This window comes from Mauremys reevesii, linkage group 8 (genome assembly GCF_016161935.1).
Source record: "Mauremys reevesii isolate NIE-2019 linkage group 8, ASM1616193v1, whole genome shotgun sequence".
Taxonomy (NCBI): domain Eukaryota; kingdom Metazoa; phylum Chordata; order Testudines; family Geoemydidae; genus Mauremys; species Mauremys reevesii.
This window is the reverse complement of record NC_052630.1, coordinates 30749748-30762937: the sequence shown is the minus strand read 5'-3', so window position 1 is coordinate 30762937 and position 13190 is coordinate 30749748. Positions and strand designations below refer to the sequence as shown.

Genomic DNA, 13190 nt, shown 5'->3' with positions numbered 1-13190 from the left:
AGCTCCCGCACACAGGTCCATGTTGATGTTTAACTAGGCTCCTCAGAGCAGCCTCTCCGTTGCAAGTGTCCTGAAACCTTGCTTCTTCTCCCCCCGCTCCCCTCCCGCAGACTTCTTTGTCCCTGGTTGTTGTGGCAGGTTTTCCCCAAGAGATAAGTGATTAGTAACCAACATAGGCATGCGCACGGGGTATGCCCAGGCACACCCTAGTGCCCACAGGCTGGATCCAAAGCCCTGAGGTGCCCCCCGTGGTGCCGGAGGCCCTGCGCTGCTCTCAGAAGCGCGGCAAACGCACCACACATCCCTGGGGGGGCAGGGGGTTCCATCCATGTGTGTTGCAGGGGCACCCCCCCCAGCCCCCATTGGGGGGAAATGGGGGCAATGGGAGCTGGAGGAGCTGGGAGGACCTGGAGACATGGCAGGCGTGGTGCCGGAGCCCCTGCGCTGCTCTCAAGCGGCCAGAAGAACGGCACCATCTGGGGGGGGCCTGGGGGGCAGAGGTCCCATGTGTTGCTCCCAGCCGCCCCCAGCTCTCCCAGGGGGGGGGGGGGAAATGGTGGGAGCTTGGGGGAGAGACTGGAGACATGCAAAGGCAGCCAGGAGGCTGCCGGGCCGGAGCCCAAACCCCTCCTGCACCCTGCCCCCCAACTCACTGCCCTGAGTCCCCCTGCCACACCCCTCCTGCACCCCACCCCCTTGTCCTGAGCCCCCTGCTGCACCCTGCACCCCCATGCACTCCAACTCCCTGCCCTGAGCCCCTTGTCGCACCCTGCATCCCTCCTGTACCTCAACCCCCTGCCCTAAGCCCCCTGCGTGCACCTCACATCCCAACCACCTGCCCTGAGCCCCCTGCTGCACCCTGCACCCCAACCCCCTGACCTGAGCCCCCTCCTGCACTCTGCATCCCTCCTGCACCCCAACCCTCTGCCCCGAGCCCCCTCCTGCACTCTGCATCCCTCCTGCACCCCAACCCCTGCCCCGAGCCCCTCCTGCACTCTGCATCCCTCCTGCACCCCAACCCCTGCCCCGAGCCCCCTCCTGCACTCCGCACCCCTCCTGTACCCCAAAACCCCTTTCCTGAGCCCCCTCATACACCCTATACCCCTCCTCTGCCCTAATCCCTTGCCCTGAACCCCTTCCTGCACACCGCACTCCCTTCCACACCCTGCACTCCCTCCTTCACCCCAACCTTTATGATGTTTGCCTTAAAAAAAATTCCCTGGGTGCACACCCTAATGAAATGTGCTGCACACGTCTATGTTAACCAATGACAGAAGAGAGTTTCTGATTAAACAATCAACAAAGAAGCAGAGGTTGAAAGAACCCCTCCCCTGCAGGTTTCAAGCTCACACCTCTTATCTGCAAGGATTTTGAAAAGTGACTATTAACTCCTCTGTGCAAGATGTAATATTCTTTACCAGGAAATCTCACAAGAAAGAATCACACAAGGAGAGAAGGAATATTTTCCTCCGGTGTCATTAAATCCTAGATTTTCTGAGCCAGTCTTGCTAAAGGATTTCACACACCAAATATACTGATGCCCCGAGCAAGCATTTACTTTGCTGAGGCTTTTATTTCCCTATTCTCTGTCATAATCTCTCCATACACTATAAGAGAGACGCTGCCTCCACATTCATTAGACTGTGCTGATTTGGCTTCCTCATTCAACACTGAAGAATTAGTGATGGCTATGTCCTGTATGCTGCCTTGTGCACTCTAGCTAAATGGGGCAGCTTCTGGGGTATTCTGTGCCAAGATGAAGAAAATCAGTTCCCATCACAAAAGGAAAAAGCCCTGATCCTTGAAATCATTAATTACCCATTGCTCGCCTTCACTGGTAGCATTTGTATATATAGTAAATGTCTAATCCTGTTCCCAATAGAATCCGTGGGAATTTTTACCATTGACTTCCATGGCAATAGGATGGAGCTGTAGACATAGATTTTAGTCCATCATGCCATCTTCTCCCTTGGATATTGTGAAACAGAACAAACCAGCACAAAGGAGTGGGAATTTCATTGGATTGATCACAATAAATGTTTATGTTGTAGCACTAGCATGGTGCAGTGCCTGGAGCTATATCCTGAGAATTAAAGACTGTTCAGTCCTCTTCTTTCCTGTCAATGATTTTCTTAGTGACCCTGGACAAATTGTTTCACCTGGCTAGCTCATAGTTTGACAGGCTATAAAATCTGCACTTACTAGAACTAGTTGAAAAATGGAAAGTTTTTTTGTTTTGTTTTTTTGCAAAAAAATCATCTGATTTTTATTTAAAAACTTCTATACTTGATTGTCTTACATTTACTTACTTACCTCACAGGACAGTTGGGAGAATTCATTTTTAATGCTGTGAGGTGGTGAACATGGCTGGAAGGTGAGATGCCCTTGTTTTTTTGGCACATCTATGAACCATCTGCAGATACTGCAACCATCAAAATGACTGGTTGGAACCCGCTATAGAGGACATGAGCACAAAGTTCTATCACAGAGTCTTTATTTTTGTTTATTCTTATTGTTAGCATTCAGTAAGTACTGAAAAGACCAAGAGGAAGTGAGACCCATAAGAACGGCCATACTGGATCAGACCAAAGGTCTATCTAGCCCAGTATCCTGTTTTCCGACAATGGCCAATGCCAGATGCTCCAGAGGAAATGAACATTAATCATCAAGTGATCCATTCCCTGTCACTACTTCCCAGCTTCTGACAAACAGAGGCTAGGGTCACCATCCCTACCCATCCTGGCTAATAGCCATTGATGGACCTATCCTCCATGAACTTATCTAGTTCTTTTTTGAAGTGAGTGAGAGGAGAATGAGGGGATTTGGGAGTGAGGCAAGAGAGAGAAATAGGAAAATAACCTTTCTGTGAAGCACTCAACCTCCTGGCTTCCACTAATAATATGTCTCCTCATGTTTCTTCTGGACTCAAAACAGGTTGGGCCTAGCAAATGTATTATTGTAATTAATTCGTTCCTCCTTCTGGGTTATCGAATTTGTCTCTAATGTGAACACAATTCTCTATTTGTGAAGGGAAAAACCCAGCAACAACAGTCTATAAACATGGGAGGCAACTGTCCACTAACTTTAAAGGGGACTCGTCAACAGCTTGTGAGGCAGGAGTTTCATGATTTGGGGGCAAAAGTCAGCCAGACTTCAATACTATAACTGCATGTTCCTTTTGAGATGCCTGAGACAAACTATACAACTGATTTACTCAGTTTAGACACTGTATCCACAAGCTGAAGGGCTCTTGGAAATGGTGGCAACACGACCAAAAATGATATCCAAGATGCAAACAAAATGCAGTTTTGGAATCAAACTCAATATATTTAACTAGCTCTAACACTGAGAAAGGAATTCAATGCAGTAGAATTGTAACCTACTATGTTTCTTGGGTGATGATCTTTCTGACAGTGCTAGGAGTGTATTATATATATGTAATTTTAATCTTTATAAGGGGCAGTAAAGAGCACCATGGGCCAAATTTGCATTTCGTAAGTCAGATCAGCACCATGCCACTTTCAAGAAAGATGGTATCGGCTGAGAAACAGCAAGATCTCTTGGGACACAGACACAAGTTCTGTGCAGACTTAGGATTCCAGAAGGGGACAACCATCACCTCGCACGTGCCAGAGTAGAAAAGAGATTCCACCTTGAAACCAAACCAATACCTAAAAGCTCCGAAAGTTCTTTTTGCTTATGAAGTGTGCTTCTTTTTTTCCTAGAGGAAATGCATTACCATGGTTTAAAAAAAAAAAAGCAAAGACATAAGTGGGCATCTTCTGAATTCTTCTTTGAGCCCTCCACTAAGCACACTAGGCCAATCATGTGAAACCATGGAAACTCAGGTTCCTGCAGAGGCTAAAACAATACAGCAGTCCATTCTCTCCCCACGCATGTGCTACTGTCACTCACACTAATGGAAGTCACATGCATGAGGGGTAGGAAAATAAATCAATGCTCTAGGCTTGTTTTCTCCTTTCCTGTTTGGAAGTTTGCTGATCAAACTATGTGGTACTCATACCTACACTGGCATACAGAAACAGTGACTCAGACAAGAGAACTTGAGAAAGAACGGGTGTGAATGTTCTTGAGACCTTAAGAAATTGAGACTCAGGGATTGACAGTCAGTCCCTTATCGAGTTTTGTGCCATCTTGCTGCCTGACTCAACCCAAGCATCTCTGGATTCTGGAAAACACATTCACCTTTAGCAATATTTTCCTGCATAATTGAAGCTTTTTTCTCTAAACTCTGCAGCTGAGGACAGACTTTGTCCCTCTCTTACCCAGGCCTCTCCAATGCAAACACACTTGGACCCCACTAAAGTAAATGGGAAAAACATGTGGTTCCCAGGCCAGAAGATAAGCAATAGGAAGGATGTACGGTAATTTCGTAGGACCTGCTATGCACCCTGAGCCATGCACGAATTTATGAGCTGCAACCTTCCCCTTCTATACAGAATGAGGATTTGGGTGTCCCTGCATCTCTCTCATTCCTTTGGATCTTGAAGAGGACTCTGAATGGTTCTGGAGAACTTTAACCAAGCAGGGGATGGGGAGTGAGATGAGTGGGAAAGGCCTGATAGAAGCAAATCATGGACCAAGCAGTACCAAGAAGATCACAGGACAAAGCATTATCTTTAGTGAGGCCACATCTGTGGTAAAGATCCCACCTTAAGGGTCTTATAGGGTGAGCTTCCAGGGGCACAGAGTCTCCACAACCTGTAGTTCTAAACCCGCAGACCATTTCTAGCCCAATCAGCACACAGCAGCAGCCCATGTGACATCCTCAGGGCCACATAGGGAGTATTGGATGCGGCCCGCATAATACATATGTGGCCCACAATGATAAATAGGTTGAGAACCACTGCAAGTTTGTCCTGTCCTCTTTGGTCCTACAGATCTGCTAGCTTTGTGGGCTGGCTCCTGAAGCCCCCACTATTACATATCAACCAGGAATAAACCTTTGCAAGAATGAACCCATGCAGATTTCTTCCCATTCAGCCCGCCATGGGTTTTCCCACAGCAGGAGATCACACAGTAATCTCAACATGAGCTTTACTAAGTGATGCTGGGAGATGGAAGACACCTACCTCCCCAAAGGAAGGACTGGTGTAGCATACTATGGGCCCAGTCAGACAACAAACTCTTGTTCAACCACTCGCCTACCATAAGGAACCTTTTACGATGATAAGGGAAAACACCGGGCTTTTTCCATTATCAGGAAGTATTTTGGTAAAGGGCATGTGAACAGATTTTGAACAGGTGATAGTAAATTTTTGTGATGATTTTGCCAGATTGGGCCCTCTCTCATGTCATTAGTCCTGGCATCTGACTGCGGAAGAACTGAAACATGGCCCTCCTTTAATGGCTTAAATCCCACAGTGCCTAGGTGTTGGTGGATGTAGCATGTAGTTCTTCTTGTCCTCTGCCCCCACAACTGACAATATAAAGTGTGAGCGTTAATAGGACAAGATCCAGCCAAGGTTGGAAGAGTGCTTCACAAACATCAGTAAGATAAATCTCACAATACACCCATGAGAGAGGGATATGTATTATCCCCATTTTACAGATTGGAACAGAAAGGTGCAATTAAGTAATTTACTCAAGGTTGCATACTAGGGCTCAGTTGTGGCCTGTTGTCAGTTGTGGCCAAGTTCTGTTCTGTGCAATGAGAGGAAGCAGCACAGGTGGCTTCACACCATCTTTATGCACTCTTCCCTCCCACTTCCACCCATTCTGGAGCCCTCCACAGGCCAATTTGCCCCGGTGCAACTTGAGCACAGACACAACAAGTTACAACCCCATGACAGGAGTGGGAGCGAGAAAGCCAGCTGGGACTTCTGTGACCCAGGGACCACTTGGTGCCAACTGGCAGAGGGCATAGGGGATGCACAGGGTTTTACAGTGATCCTCTGGGTCAGATATGTGCATATACCCTTAGTTCTCCAAAGGGTGGTCTGTATGGTCTCAACCCAGACCCAGTTGCCCACTGGTCATCATAATCTTTTCAAAATGTATGCAAAAATAATATTTAAGGAGTTATGTATCTATACTGGAAATTATGTTCTTAAAACCTTGGAGTTGAGACAGGTTACCAGGAGGTGACGCTCCACAAAGAGGTTATCTAGGGGTACAACCAGGGACACTGGATCCTTCACTAAGGATGCAAGCTGACAATGTGTTTTCATGAATGGAAGGCCACAGCCAAAATGGCTGGTAATTACTGCAAGGATCTTTGGGTGAACAATGCTCCACAAGACAGGAGAGCATTTTGTTAATTAAACTGTAGGCTTGATGTGTTTTGATTTTATTTTACACATAACCATTTGTTTCCAATGCTCCTGCTCGCTATTGCTAGAATCTCTATCCCTTGTTAAATAAATCCATGCTTGTTTCCTTTTATAAACATATCTAAGTGCTGTGTGTTAAGTGGAGCTGAGATCTAAGGTGGAACTGGTAAACTGAGGCGTACTGTTCCTTTGGGAGCAGTGAATCTGGGAATACTGTGAGTGCTCATTGGAAGAGGGGCTGGACACTTCAGGGAGATGCTTGGAAGGTGGGGTTGGAACATGCCTATAGCTAACCTGCAAAAAAACAGAAGGGCCTGTGCAGGCCTAGAGGGAAATGGCTTGTGTTGCCCGTGGGGATGGGGAGCTGACCAAATCAGGCACCGACAAGGCTTCTTCACATGCTGAATGCAGGTGGTAGCTAGATGCCCCCACCAGGAAAAGTCACAACTTCCTCTAAGCTGAGGACTCCCAAACCAAGGGATTCAGCTGTATCTCCTGCTTTGTGCTGCCAAGCCAATGAGCCAGTATGGCTGAAGTCACATCCCAAATGATCCTTTGGTGAATCTAGATGCTCTGGATCCTACTCCTGTGCTTTAACCACAAGACCATGCTTCAGTGAACCTCTTTGTGAAGGTTATGCATCACTCAGTCAAGTTTTATTTATTGATCTAACCAGGGTTTAAACTACAGATGACTCTAAATGATCACTGGGACATTTCAAAGACATCGGGCAAGAAAAAATTCTAATGTTTTATTAATGATCACCTGTTGAAAAACAAGATTTAAAGATGATGATTTCTCAACGACTGGAGGTGAGGGAGGGCTTGGTTTTAATGAGACTGAAAAAAAACCCAAAACAGTTCTGCATTATTAACCAGGTCAATACATTTCTGGACCATGCTGGGAAGGCACAGAGGCGACATTATAAATGGGAAAAAAATATGAATTTTCACAAATTGGTACAAAAATGCTGAGTTCAACTTGTTGAAATGAAAATGCATTATGCTGGGGAATCAGGCATTTTACTCCAAGCGTCTGATGCAAGAACATTTCTGGAATAATTAAAAAAAAATAATCTCTCCTCCCTCCTTTGAGAACAGTAAACAGTCTAAATTTCACGAAGAAAGAGTTTTGACTCATTGCCAGAATTTAATTAAAGAGACATGTGTCCATCTTTGGTTATTTCAATTGTTCCTCTGTATAAATATTTCACTTGCCCTTTAACCTTTAAAATAGGGAAATTTCTCAGAGAGGTGCAATACCCCCAGAGTTCCCTTCTGCACTGGAAGAGAGGGGGAACCCCCCTTATAATGGGTTCAGTACCTTACCTCGCCCTGCCCTCTACCCCAGTATAGCCAGCAAGCTATTCTGGCCAGCGTGTAGGAGGCTGGAGCCATGACTCGGCCTCTGCTACACCCACGTCCTGCACAGTGGCTCCCAGGGTGAGCATTTTTTTCTTAACTATATTATGCAGTCGCAAGTTGTGACTTGGGTCTGTAGCCACAGAGACCTGGTTTCTATTCCCAGCTCTGCCAGAAGTTGCACTGTGCAACCTTGTAGTTAACTGATTTGTAAAATGGGGGATTACTATCTGAGCAGTCCTCTAGAGCAGGATGGGAAGCTTTACTCAATAACAAAAGCTGTGCTGTGCACAGAAATGTAAACAACACGCAGCAGAGCTGAGTGCATTCTTCCCTTTGCTACAGAGTATTCTGTGAGGGAGGACCTCTCGCCCTTCACCAATGGAAGATTGCCTTGCTTGATTGTGAAGCCACAAGATACCTTATCCAGCTGACCAGCAGAATGTCTCATATGATCTGGTATATTTGAGAGCAGTGTATCAGGGCTGGGATGGCAGAGATGGCAGTAGCACAACTTCCAAACCATGAAGGGACCAGCATACCTTCTCTGTGTATATGCCGGGACCATCACAGCTACTCTCCAATTTCTGTTGGCCACTTGTCCGCATTCTGTCTTTTAAGCAGCATGAGAAGCCCAGGTGTGAGAGTGCATAAACAAGTCTGTCTTCTTAGCACTACATACAGTCCCTTCAAGGCCAAAGGTCCTGTGGCGGAAGCTTTCACTTCCACATGTAATTCTAGTTCTGTGACATTTCCTGAGAAGAAAATTAAATGTGTAGCAAGTGGGAAAAGAGAGAAAACTATGAGAGGTATTCACTAGATGTTGTCTTAATTGTTATCGTTGCAGGAGATACCATTAAAAGCAACCTCTCTGATAAACCAGGGCTGGCAGGCAGAGTGTTCTCAGCAATAGCAGCTGACTTTTGTGGAGGTGCATACTCATGCAGCTACGTCCAATGTGCATCTCCCTTCAATTAGCCTGCCAAATCCAGACTGCACAAAAAATGATCTTAATTATCCTCTCCCCTCCGCAGCATTCCCCCCTTGCCAATTTTCTCAGTTAACCCTTTGCTAAGGCAACAAAATATAAAACCCAAGAACCACCCTCCCCCCGCCAAGCTGATTTATGGTTTTCTTTCTAAGTGGAGACATGGCATTGCACTTTCGTTAGCAATTAAAAAATAAAGGTGGGCAATCAAACCAGGGCTAGCCTTAACGACAATTAGCTGCCTGGAACTGAGTGCTTTTAGGGGGTGTCACAGTCAAAAACTAAGTCAAACAACCTGGGAAGAACTTATAGGTTCAGCAGCATGTGACCCCATTATTTTTTTATTAATGATTTTTCAAATGCAGACAATCCCTGACCCAAAGAATTTATAGTCCAACCCAAGAAGGAGATGGGACCTACTGGGAAGCCAAGAGGAACGATGACATTTCTCTTCTAACTCCTGCTGGAAGAGAGAAGGATTCTTAGGAGGAATTTTAATTCAGACATATTGGTAGCTTGGTTAACTAAGGACAGGGGGTTCCATGTGTGGGGGCAGCATGGAGTTGCATTGAGAAGAGACAATGAATCAGGCATCAAGGTTGGCATCACTGCTGGGGCAGAAGGAACAGAGAGGGACTGGAAGAGTCACCCTGCCCTCCCATTTTGGCATTGGGGTTAGAAGTAAAGATAAGTAACCTTCAATCTTCCCACTTAAATATACAAAAATAAAAACTTTAGGTCCTACTCCCTCACTGTCAAAATCTCTCAAAGCATTAGCTTCTCTAGCTACTATCCCATGCCTCTGAGTGTAGATAACTAACTGTCCAAGGTGAAATCTTGGCTGGGACTCCATAAATCATAATGGCCACCATAGTCATAACAGCTGGGGAGGAATATCTAACACAGACTATGTTCCTGACTGGGGTATGTCCCCTCTACTCAATGAGAGCCACAGACATGACTGCTCCTTGCCCTGAAACAGGACCAGTGGCAGAGATCCAAGTACATTTGGTACAGAAAGGGTTTCCTTTTGCACTCGGCTGATCACCACTAGTTATTGGGATGTTAAAAAGGCTTTTTGAGATATTTTGCTGAACCTACTCCTGGTCACTAAGCTCCACATCAGTTCCTTTATGTCTAATAGCTATTTTAACTCTTGTCTAGACACATAAGCCTTTTACATCAAGCCAGTGAATAGAGTTGTCTTGAGCTACTGTAAACAATGCATTCCTTGGATTTAGCCCTTTTAGTCTGCTTGCAAATTGCCTGAACAGAGAGAAGGATGTAAACCAGATTTTATTGAGTCTATAGCAGAAAATCACTGACTCTCTCATTCTTGTATTCTCTTCCTGACTTCTTCTAACAAGCTGACACACAAAGTCTGCATGTGCCCATGTATCCATGTATGCCCACACAAAACACCATAGGAAAGCTCATGAGGAAACTAATAACTCTGTATTCAATGCACGGTTTGGATCACATGCAGTAGATAAGGTCGGGACCACAGCTGCCTCATTCCCTGTTCACTAAATAGCATCCTGTGTGAAAAAATCATGTGGAATCATGTAACTGGCGACGGTATCATAATGTATATGCACAAGGGGGCACAATTAAAGTTGCACAAACATCCTTAATTCTGGCCTTTGAGCGCTTGCCTTTTCAATCTCAAAAACATTCTTTGAATAAATTTATTGTGCGCAATTTCCTAAGTCTTTTTATAGAAGAAAAAATAGTTCAACAAAATCACTTCACCCCCCGCGATATTATGAGGGTTTCAATCCTAAAACTTCAGCACTGCAGCATACCTCCATGCCACTTGAGCTGAAACACTAACTACATGAGAAATGGGCTGTTATCCTTTGCAGACCAACCACTCGGAGGAGTAGATCACAATGGGTTCAATATGTTTCAGTAGCTCCATTTTATATGCAGCATAGCTGAGTATCTAGGATTTGGCAGATTTCTCAGAGAAGCAGCATATGTCCACATTGCAATTAAAAGCCTGCCGCTGGCCCGTGCCAGCTGACTTAGGTTTGTGGGGTTTGGGCTAAGGGGCTGTTTAGTTGCAGTGTAGATGTTCAGGCTCTGGGACCCTCCCACCTCACAAGACCTTAGGCTCCAGGCCCAGCCTGAATGTCTACACCAGAATTAAGCAGCCCCTTAGCCTCAACCCCATGAGCCTGGACCAGCTGCAGGCTTTTAATTGCAGTATATACACACCCACAGTAGCTAAGTGGTGGAGAGTTATGTCTGCCATATCAGAGATCTGGGTTCAAATTACAAGCTTGTATAAGTTCTTGTCTGTGTAACCAGCCGCCAGCCAGTGATTTCTGGGTACAGCCTCTGAACTGCAAACAAGCACTAGACAAGCAGAATCAGTTGTATAGAACTAACTCTGTATACTGCTATTGCCATACAAAAAAGACAGTAAAGCAAAGCATCATTACTATTGATTCGGTTAATTTCTTTGCCACCACAAAAGAAAAGTAAAACATCCACAGATCTTACAACTGTAAGAAGAGTAAAGAGAAATGTATCAAAGGCCAGATTCCGATTTTGCACGTCTCTTGGGATTCAGCCTGGAGACCTTTAATTGTTTCCATCTCAGAGAATATCTAAAGCCCATAGGAACCTCTGTCTCATTCAGCGTTATATAACAGCTGAAGATAAAGAACAGTAGCACGAGCAGAGTCCACTAAAACTCCAATAAGTTTTATGCAAAACTCATGCAGGCAGGAGACTGGGTCAGCTCAGATGCTCCAAAGTGAGTTCAGCTACAGTTTGGTTTGCCATTCAGTGTACACAGGTTAAACTCTTCTCTTTAACATCTTTAGGTCTGACTTCCCCTATATTAACTGCTTTAAAGTGAGAGTAACTCCATTGACATCAGTGGAGTGACACTGGTGTAAAACCTGGGCTAACAGAGGAGAATTGGGCCTGGAGAGTCAGTCCTATTAAAAATGTATTAGATATTTTATAGCATTGTGAAGATTACATTGATTATACAAGACTCGGTCACTTTGAGGTGCCCCTTTTAGCCATGTCAGGGATTTCATTTGGAACTGAAAGCTACAGAATGCAGTTCTTGCCATAACAAAAATTCATTGGCGTCAAATGATTCTAAAGATTCATGACGCCAGATTGTCATCTTCTGCACAATCTCAAACGAGCCAAGGCCTATGGATTCGGTGTGTACAATGATGACAGCTAAAAGAACTAGCATTCTAGGCACACTTCTATGGACTCATCACATAAACAGCTGCTGAAGTGTTCATGGTATCATTGTATAATCCAGATGTTAAAACACAAATATTCTGGATCTATACTGCATACAGGAAGGAAAATGTATGTTACTGTAAGCTGGAACACATGAAAGGGTCACATATACACACTGGCTATACTACAGAACAGATCCAGGATCTGAATTAGAATCAGAATCATCGCCTCATGCTGCAAATGAAGAGACAGCTGTAAACAACCGAGTTTCAGTAAACATGTGGAAAGGCCAGTGTTACTGGCTGAGACTCTGCTCTGTCTCTCCCATCAGTCACTGCCAGTGTTGCATTCCTGAGCCTCTGGGGCCCTTACAAATCTACGTCCCTCCTGAAGCCTGAGGCCCTTTCTCAAATTCCACTCCTTGTTCTAGAATGATGGCAGCCATAGGAGGAGTTGGTGCTTTAAGAGTTCCTGTTGGTACCGTGAGATATGCTTTCTCTCTGATCTGCCAGCATTTTGCACACAAATAAAAGTAGTTATTTAACCCTGCCTCAGAAGGGAATTGATGGAATAAACCAAATATAACTTGCAAAGAGTCCTGTGGCACCTTATAGACTAACAGACATATTGGAGCATGAGCTTTCGTGGGTGAATACCCACTTTGTCGGATGCATCCTGAATTCAGGCTAAACCTCAACTTAGTTGTGATGTGAAAATAATCAGACCCATAGCCTTTGCCTATTTGCTTTTCATACTTAGCTTTTCTAGAACTTCTAGCAATTTCGGACAACGAATGGTGACAAGAGGCTCTAAACAAAACTGAGGGTCTGGAGCTTTGCAAAGTAAAAAAAAAATACCCCTTAATTCCTTCCTTGGTGCTTTTTTTTATGGGAACATTAGCCCATGGTTTATAAGAATTTTTCAGCTACATGAGACAGTTAGGGTTCTGTTCACCATGGTGCAATGAAACCAAAAACCAATACCAACAAAAATAATCCCCCAATTTAAAATGTGGTTTCACCCTGAAATGAGACTGCAAAAGTAAGATGCTGAGATACCACAGTTTAGCATTCTCAGGATTAGAAGACAATCATAACATGTGTGATTCTTGTTTTGAATTCATTTGCAATTGACATTAGATTCCTAGATAATATGGAAAGTATCATCCTCAGTTATCTAGTGCATCCCACTACATCACTGCCAGAGGGCACTCAGATTTATGCTGACTCCCAATTAATTCACTTCTGCTGTCATCTTGAACACCAAAAAAGGTGCTTCCTTGACACTAGATGAGTGTGCTCCCGTGAAATGAGAGCTAATTCCCTGGATGGC

At 44.8% G+C, this 13190-nt stretch overlaps 1 protein-coding gene across 1 annotated transcript in view; it reads right to left on the bottom strand.

Moving 5' to 3' along the window:
* KCNIP1 (potassium voltage-gated channel interacting protein 1) overlaps nt 1–13190 on the bottom strand; it is an 807057-nt gene that overhangs the window by 594426 nt on the left and 199441 nt on the right. The gene's annotated exons all lie outside the window — the stretch shown is intronic.